The sequence below is a fragment of the Cavia porcellus genome, unplaced genomic scaffold, assembly GCF_034190915.1.
Source record: "Cavia porcellus strain 051 isolate PalLab524CR breed Dunkin Hartley unplaced genomic scaffold, mCavPor4.1 scaffold_8, whole genome shotgun sequence".
NCBI lineage: Eukaryota > Metazoa > Chordata > Mammalia > Rodentia > Caviidae > Cavia > Cavia porcellus.
In genome coordinates, this window is record NW_026947491.1 from 47,137,515 (window position 1) to 47,147,623 (window position 10,109).

Below are 10,109 nucleotides of genomic sequence, written 5' to 3' on the forward strand. Positions count from 1 at the left end.
CATGCTCTTTACCAAATTTCAATTGTTTGTTTTCTTGCCTTTCAGTTTCATCAGTGCTTTATATGCTCTATATATTAAAGCTTTATCTATATACGATTTGCAAATATTTTCTCCTCAACCATGTAATGTCTAGTTACATTATTTTTAAATATACACTGGACAGGTTGTTTTTGGTATAGGCTATTCGGACACTTATATGTCTCATATTTTTAATGCTGAATTACTTCCATATTTTTTTTAATTCTGCTGCTCATAATAACAGAGACAGTCCTGGACACTACATTGCAAAGAGAAATTATTTACCATCTACAAGACTAATTACACAAACCAAAATGTATTGATCATACAACTTAGAACTTGTTCTAACAATTAAACTTTATTTTTCATTAAATCAGAAAGGAATAGAGTAGTTCAGATAAAAATAGGCTAATATGCAAAAGATGATTGAAGAAGGAAAGAGATAAAAGAAGAAAATAACTCATAAGGAAATAAAGAAGGAAAGTAAGATAAAAATAAATAAAAATTGAAAATGAGGTGCAAATTTCATGGTATTGTTATTACATCTGTAATGGGGATGGTAGGCTGATTGAGAGGTTAACTGAGGAGGTAGAGAGAAGGAGAAAATGGAGAGCAGTTTGATGATAGGAGTAACATTTAAGACAGCAAAACCAATTGATAAGATGGTACAAACTCATCTTTGAAACCTCTGTACACAATTTTTGGTGTAACCTAATATAATCATGAGTATACTATGTGAGCAAAAGCCCTCATGAATCATTATTGTTATTCATATACAAACATCACACACAGACACACACACATAAAGATGCACACACACACACACACACACACACACAGATATATATATATATATATATATATATATATATATATATATATGGGTATTTATGTGTCTATATTTATGATGGAAGCAGAAAAATAAAGCTGGATGAAGGAAAGAAAAATTCACTCCCTCACACACACACATGCGTGCACATGCACACACGTATATGTGTGAAAATTTTCCCAGCGCCCACCAAGCCTGCTTCTGGTTCTGTCTGCAGGCAGAACTCCATCAGCTTTCAGCTATATTATTCTGAGTCAGGGTAGCCAAATGCTTCTGTTTTGGTCCTCTGATGAGACACTTTCAGTTGTGTTCTAGGAGGAAGGCAGAGAAGGAGTGATCAAGCACCTGCTCATTCATTTTGCTCAACTGATGCTTTTTTAATTCCATCCCTTTCTCTCCATGGCAACCACTGTGTTAGAGAACATTCTCAGAATGTTCTGCTCTAACTCCGTCATAGTAGGAAGAAAGCTACAACGTGTGGGCAGTGGGCACTGAGCAGTGGGCTTAGTGTGGATCTCAACTGCTTTATTTAGCTTCTTCCTTCTGCTTCTTTTTTTAGGAGGTTTGATCCTTTTGCAAGATGTAGTATGTGCTTGGGCTGATCGGTAAGCATTTCTGGGAAGGAGAAGCAACTGTTTTTTTTTTTTTTTTTTTTTTCTCTCTCTCTCTGAATCTCCTGATACTGAAAATTATCTGGTTGGCTTCTCCTTCTAGTCTCCTTCCCATGCCTAACTAAGTTTTTGGTTTGACCTATTTCTGGGTAGTGCAGAACCTGGTGAGAGTCTTCTGAGCATGTCATGAGCACTGCTGTCTTTAATCCTCCATAGTGGGGTCTCCCAAACCAAGATTTTCTTTCAGAGTAAATATTCCAGTTGTTTTCCTTCTCTCTACTTTTATGTCAATTACTCACTCAACTGATATATCTAAGGAATAAATGAAACACACGACAAGATCGGTCAAATTCTAGTCCAAAAAATGAATGAATTTAAGGACTAAGAAATATACATTCTCCATATTCAGGCCTTAATAGAGTTGAACTGGAATTCAGTAATAGGAATCTATTTAGATAATCTGCAAATACATGGGGAACAGACAGTACAGTTCTAAATAACCAAGCATAACAGGGAAAGTATTAAGTAAAATTAAAAAGATTTAAGCTACAAAAAATTAAAATTGCATGGATTCGTCAGTTACCATGCTAGAATCTTTATTACCATGAACGTTAAAATAATTATTTTCCAACTATATCAACACCCTCTCCATTTTTATATGCCATTTTTAGATAAGAGTATCCCTCGAAGAGGACTGTTGATATTCATAAATATAAAAGAATAAAAGCCCAAAATCATGTTTCTCATTCATCACCCACTGAACCCTCAGTTGTCTCTATAGAAACTAAGAAATTACGTTACAGACAAAATGCCACTTGCTCCTGATAGGACAGAATAGGACAGATAGAGGCCATACATGTTACAGCTTAGACTATGGCTTCAGTAAAGTAAATTCTGTGAAAAAAAATATTTATTCTTACAAAGTAGTTTCAGGAATGAGGAGATTGCATATTTTGGCTACCAAATTTCACTTGTGACTTTATTCTTTACCTACGATGGATTGAAGACAAAACGACAAACAAACTACAATAAAAATAGTTTTTAAGCCATGAATATAAAACTACAGCAGGATGTTGCTGATCTACATTATTGCATTGTGAGTTTTAATTAACTTCTCTGGCCTTTTCTTATCGATAAAATTGATTTACTATTGTGTACAACCAACAATTTTATTTGTTTTCATCTTTTCACCCACATTCATTTCCATGATCATGCTTAAAGAATATATGATAAGAATAAAAATTATCATCAGTAGTATTAAGCTATTGTTGTAGTTTTGTCATCAATTTCCACCAACAAATTGTGTAAGTTTTTAAATGGCATCAAATTAAAAGAAAAATTATACTTCATTTTTAAAATTTATAAATTGAAATTTAAAAAAATTCTATTGTTTTATTTGATTCAAAGGTACATTGCACATAAAGAAAGTTTTGTTATACAACAAGAAATATCAGAACTTTAAAAATGTATAGTGACTCTAAGATTTTGTTCTTCCAAATGAGGGAGTAGAAACTGCAAAAATTCTTACAAGGGTAAGGGCCCACACCTTTGCTTCACTGGAGATATTTTCTCTTCTATTTAAAATTTCAAGGCTTTCACATTAAATACTATGTATTTTGCTTCATATTGCAGCAATAGATACTGTTAAAAGAAAAAGATTAACTTCAAAAATCACACAGTCATACTGAGTTTGTACTCTTTGGTATATGAGACAACCCAAAACTTTAGACAATAACTTTCATTTTTTTAATAATATACGTATTAATTATCATAGGAAACTTAACCTTGATTTGCATCTTGTTGCTATCACAGTTAAAGACTCTTGTTTTCCTCTGAGATTTCTCTTGGTTGGGATTACAGTTACTCGTGTTTTCATCCCAAGATTTTTTTGTTCAATAATTACTAATGCCAAGACCATTTCCTGTAACATCTGTTTAGCTCAACTGTTTTCTTCATCTTCTTGAAAATATCTGAATTTTTTATAATGGCTATGTCCTATGATCAGTATGAGGCCACAAGCAAGCCTCTGCACTACATTTCCTTCAGGCATCAGAAAATCTGTGTGCTTCTGATCTTTTGTTCTTTCCTGGCAGGATTTCTGACCATATTCCCACCACTCATGCTGATCCTCCACTTGGATTTCTGTGCTTCCAATGTCATTGATCACTTCTCTTGTGATTACTTCCCCATCTGATAACTCTCATGCTCAGACACTTGGTTCTTAGAGATGATTGGCTTTACTTTGTCTTTGCTATTCTGCTCTTCACACTGGCATTGGTGATTCTTTCCTATATATGTGTCATTCACACCATTCTGAGAATCCCTTATGCCAGTCAGAGGAAAAAGGCTTTCTCTACCTGTTCATCTCAAATGAATGTTATCTCCATCTCCTATGAAAGCTGCATATTCATGTATGTTGAGCCTTTAGCAAATCAAAGAACTTCACTGACCAAGGAAGTAGCCATCTTTTTACTTTGTTACTTTTCACACTGGCATTTATGATTCTTTTCTACTTGTGTTTCATTCGCACCATTCTGAAAATCCCTTCTGCCAGTTGAGGAGGAAGGCTTTCTCTATCTGTTATGCTCTCATGATTGTCATCTCCATCTCAGGCAGATGTTGCTCATTTATTTATGTCAAAACTTCAGCTGATAAAAGAGCATCACTGACCCAAGAAGTATCTGTTCTCAATAAGTCAATTGGTCCTATTTTGAACCCTCTTATTTACACTTTAAGGAACCACCCAGTAAAACAGGGCCTCAGAAACTTTCTTCATAAAACACTGTATAACATTATAAAAATATATGGAATTCATTAATAACAAGAATGAATGTAACCAGAAAGAACAATAGTGGAATGAAGGAACTGAACTTTCTACTTTCCTCTGCTAGTCATCTCACAATTACCTGCCATGCGGAGCTCACTGACTTCACCGTCCTTGGTAATCCGAAAGGGACCATGATGTTTGTTTTTGAAGCATGTGTAGTTTTTGTGTAATCATTCATTTTTAATTATGAATAGAAAATCATTTAATTATGAATAGAAAATAGTACATCACTAACTTTTGATTATTATTAATAATGAAAATATTTACTATAATGGTTTATAGAGGTAAACCCCACTTGACAAGTTGATTTACACTGTGTAGTGTCTGTTATAAAAACCTGCCTTTTTATTTTATGAGACATAATATGAAAAGCAGAAATAAGTCAGGCATATAAATAACAATGGAAAAACGTATATTTCAGCATTGTTTCAATATTTGACAGTTCATCTTCTGATTCTCCTACACAGTCTATTTTGAGGTAATATTTTCATTCATGATATAAGAAAATGTTTGAAATGTATACGAGCTTTTTTCATTCCATTAATTTATTTATTTTCTGATGATGAAAAGGAGCTCTGTACTAGCTCTGTCTGTGTTTTTCAGCTTATAATGTTCTTTCTTTAATGGAAAACTGTAATTTAAGAACACTGCCTTTTGCTAGAGATAGGAAGGAAAGGAAACTATATGATCTCTGAGAGCTTCAATGTTTCTTTGGGAAAAAGGATAAAATTTTCTCACATGAGTTTTAAGGGCTAAGTAAGATATTATGTAACAGAAGCTACACGTGGGAAGACATAATGCTGTAAATCACAAAAGGTATGTGTTTTCTACTCAAAGTTAAAAAAAATAATTCAACCAAAAGAAAAATAAATTGATATAGCTATGGTTAGAGCCTAAATGTGACTTGATTTAGTGAGAGTTTTAACTTCCTAGTTTTATTTCACTCTCATGAATGTTCTCCAAATTTAAACTGTACTTTAAACAGAGAAATTCAACCTAAAACATAAGTAATTCATTCAAAGTTACAAATCCTTTATATGACCTATTTACATTTTAAAGCTATGTCTTTATAGTGATAAAGCCCTTGCACTTTCTGTGATACTAATTTGAATTTATGGTATCACATAAGAAATTGATCAGGTTTTGAGTCAATAATTTTCTTATTAATTTCTTGTTTCTTAATTATATGATAAGTGGCTAACTAATGAATAACATTATGATCATTGGAGGCTGTGTACAAATTCTAACAAACACTCTATTTATAAAACTACTATAAGTATTACTTGATAAGCCTGCTTTTCCTTTGCCTTTCTTCTATATACACTAATATAAATACTGAGAATTAGCATAAATATCATGATCGAGAAACATAAGCCATTCATTCTTCTCTAAGCACAATCACAAATAATAATTATAAAATACAGTAAAAAGAAACTGTAATAAAATAAGTCTGGTAACTACTCAGTGGATTCTCCTGAGGAGTCTTTTCTTCATTCAGGCTGAAGACACTCGTGTCATGAGCCAGGGCCTGAAATGCTGGTACAGTGCTGGACGTGTTCATGGGTATAAATAGGAATCTGCCCCACACTTCCTACACATTGCTGTAAATAATCATCCTTTTCTCCAATGTATTTGTTTAAGTTCCAAAAAGCTCTTTAACTTCATAAGGTAGAAAGAAAAATTAAGATCCGACCAATAAAGCAAGTTTCAGCAGATATGCTTTGTAAAAGATCTCTAATGTTCTGCATGAGGGTTTAACTGAATAAGAGGTAATTGACTAAAGCCTGAAAATAAACTTATGCTTCACAATTGCTGCTTTACTTAAACATTGTTAAAAACAAAACTAGCATGCATATGTGCATCCCCACACCACAAATAAAATGAAGCAAATTCTCTTATCACACTCTCTCAAAGTGTAGTGAAATCCACTAAATAAATGTTTTATCAAGTTTTCTTTTAATTTATGTCAATAATTTACAGGTCATTTCTTTTAAATTTACACAAAAAGGGGAATTTTAGGGAAAGGATGGAAATACCTTTCATCAAGTAACTGATATGAGAGAAATACTTTCCAAAACACATATTAAACAACATATATATATATATATACACACACACACACATATATACACACACAGATATGATTAATTCTATATATTACAACTTAGAGAACTATGATGACAAATGCAGTTCAAAAACAAACTAAGCATGAATTACTTAAACATATGTTTCATTTACATTTAACATAACTATGCTATGAACTGAAATATGTTGAAATGGCTTGAAGACCCAGGAATAACTTTCAAGAATACACAGAGGTTCACAAAGATTTCAATATACCTAAGTGTGGTGAGTGAGGAAGAGTATGAGATTAATATGCACTTGTAAAGTGAATACATTGCCTAGTGTAGTGTGAATACGGGAAGAGTGGGGAGAGATGTTATTATAGAGCCCTACTTACAATTCTAGTAATAGTCACTTATGTTATTGCTGATGTCTATACTCTCCTAAAGGTTAACCTTATTACTAGTGATGATCAGAGAAATGAAGTGATCCAGGTAACAATTTTGATGTCCTATGTATATTTACTATGCTTCAAGTGTGGTGATCAAGTACTGGTTAATGATGGTAGTAGACTTGGAGTGTGTGTGCACATATTGATATATGTGTGGCAATAAGGTGGAGGAGATAGATATGAAATAATGGGACTGGTCAGTGCCATTTAGAAAAAGTAAAAGAAAAATGCTAAGAACAATTGTATAAATGTGACACATACAATCAGGTATACCTATTCTATTTTGCTTTTATGTAATTAACTACTGTTTAGTTAAAACATCACTTTTAACATAACATATCATCCTAATCCCAGAGATTTGCTCAGTGGTTAGGAATATTTTCTCTGAAAAAAGTCCATATAGCTTTCATTAAATGATAATCATTTTTCCAAATGCTTCACACAAATTAGTTTGTCACATGAACTGCACTATCATATGACATTGACCTCTCTATGAAAGAAACTATATAGATAAAACTAACTGAGCATAGAAGATTAAATGATTGCAGACTCAGCAAGTGAAATGGATTCAAAACTAGATAGTGTCTCTCTTTCCTATGAACATATATTATGGGAAAGTAATTTAAATTTTGGTCATAAAATATTAAAATTTATTATTCCATAAATTAAATGAAACTATTAAATAGATTTTTGAAAATTTTTATATGTTTAATTGAATAAATTTGCAAATAGTAGTATTTTTAATATTACAACTAACACAGGGAAGGACAAATACTTTGAATAAGGCTGAGACCCAAATCTGAGAAAACTTGAAAGACATTCAAATGCAGTAAGTAGCATGAGAGAACACGGTACTTCACATTGTTTTGTATACCTTGCTTCCTTTTATTTCTAACATGAGAGATGCTCATGGTAAGGGCTTCAGGATATCTGACTTCTTGTATGGGAGTAATAGGAGCTCGAAAAGATGTGGTAATTTATAAAATCTGACAGGTCACTAAGGCAAATATGATCACATTTTAAAAAATTACATTTTCCTATTTTTGATATTTTTCAATTAATGAAACCTTTACACAAAGGGTTAGTGTCTAAAACTAAACAACATGAAGGCGATTCTGTCTGAAAAGAAATCATTAAGGTAACAGTTATGCAGAAAGAAATACTGCCTTACAAACTATTTGCCTATCACTTCAAAGTAGAGAATATCAATGTATTTTTAAAATTTTTCATCATCTACATTTTTGTACAGATTAACAGAATTTAGTTTGATATTTGGGCTGCATGCAGTGATCACATATATACACCCTACTCCCACCAATCATTTAAAATATCTTTTACTCATTATTTTACTTTCAGGATAATTTTTAAGTTTCCACATAGAAGAGAAAGCAAGTGAAACTGGTCTTATTGCGTCTGTCTTTGTCATTGAATATAATGTCCTACAGTTCTATCCATGTTATAGAAAATTGCAAAATGTTTTTCATGAATAATGTTCCAAATTGCATATATATCACGTTTTTCTTATCCATTCATCTTTCGATAGACACATACGCTGATTTGACCTTGTGTATTTGGTTAGTAGTGCTACAATAAATGTGGACATATAGATATTTATTTTCCATCCTGATTTCATTCACTTTGGAATAGACAAAGGAATAGGATAACTGTATTATCTGGTAGTTTTATTTTTAGTTTTTTAGTGAACCTCTATGCTTTTCTTCATTATGGCTGTACAAATTGGTAGTACAACCAGTAATGTTTAAGAGGTACTTTTACTATATATTCTGGACAGAAATTGGAACTTTGGAGTTTTGAAACTAAACTATTCTTTAACAGGATTCCACTACACAGTTTTATTCTGTAAGAATGGAAATTAAAGATCATTGTCATTACCACATAACTTTTCACTTCCCTGGAATGTGGGCATGGTACACAATTTGAGCACAATTCTAGCTCCACTCTTGTAAATTTGTCATACTCCAAGTCTGATTTTTCACCTGTAAATTGTGCAAGAGAACAATATCCACAACTAAAGAAAGAGAAACCATTCAGAAATAACAGGGTTTATCCTATTGGGGTGGTCTGATAAACCAAAGATCCAGGCTGTCATCTTAGTGCTTCTATTTATCACCTACATGCTCAGCATCATTGGAAATCTGACTATTATCACCCTTACTCCACTGGATTCCCATCTTCAGATCCTCATGTATTTCTTCCAGAGGAATTTCTCTTTAGTAAAAGTCTCATTTACAACTGTCACAATTCCTAAATTTCTGCGCACCATTGTATCAGGAAATAAAACCATTTCTTTTAATGATTGTATAGCTCAATTATTCTGCTGGGAGTCAAAGAATTTTATCTTGTGGCTTCCATGTCCTATGATCGCTATATTGCCATCTGCAAATCTCTGAATTACATGACCATCGTGAATCCAAAAGTCTGCACGATGCTTGTCTTTGGTTTCTGATTGGCTTCATTCTTGTTCATCTTCCCTCCACTTATGTTGCTGTTACTAGTGATTATTTTCCTATGCTGCAAAGTGCTTGTTCAGGTACAAAATTCCTAGAGATAATGGGATTTTCCTGTGCTGTGTTTAGTCTAATGTTTACTTTAATATTAAGATTCCTGTCCCATATATACATATATATACATATACATATATATATATATATATATATATATATATATAGTGCTGTGTTTAGTCTAATGTTTACTTTAATATTAATATTCCTATCCCATATATATATATATATATATATATATATATATATATATGTAGTTAGAGCTATTCTCAAATTTCCTTCTACTTCTCAGAGGACAAAGGCCTTCTCTACCTGTTTATCCCATATGATTCTCATTTCCATTTCATATGGCAGCTGCATTTCTATGTACATTAAGCCTTCTGCAGGAGAAAGTATATCTTTGAGCAAAGGAGTGGCTGTGTTAAACATCTCTATAGCCTCATGCTGAATGCCTTTATTTATAGCCTGTGAGATCAGCAAGTCAAGCAAGCCTTTGTGAATATGGCTTACAAGACTGTATTTTTCTCAAATGCATAAAATACTGTGGTGTCAGGAGGCAGTGTCATGTTGAAGGAAAATTTGAAAAACAGGTAATTTCAGGAGCCCATTCAAGTCAATTTGATCTTTTTCTCCTTGTTTTTTCTTTCCTTTTCCTAATGGTTTGAAAACATATTTTTGATATATTTTTGTGCAATTTACTTTTCATGTGTTTCTGACACTCCATTTTTTTGTCATTTGTACCTTATGTGCTTTTAAACAGTGTGATTTCATAAATAAAATTATATCT

At 32.5% G+C, this 10,109-nt stretch overlaps 1 pseudogene; it reads left to right on the forward strand.

Annotated features, from left to right (window-relative positions):
- Positions 1-7,903: 7,903 nt before the first annotated feature.
- Positions 7,904-9,859, forward strand: LOC100736046 (olfactory receptor 6C1-like; annotated as a pseudogene).
- The last annotated feature ends 250 nt before the right edge of the window (positions 9,860-10,109 follow it).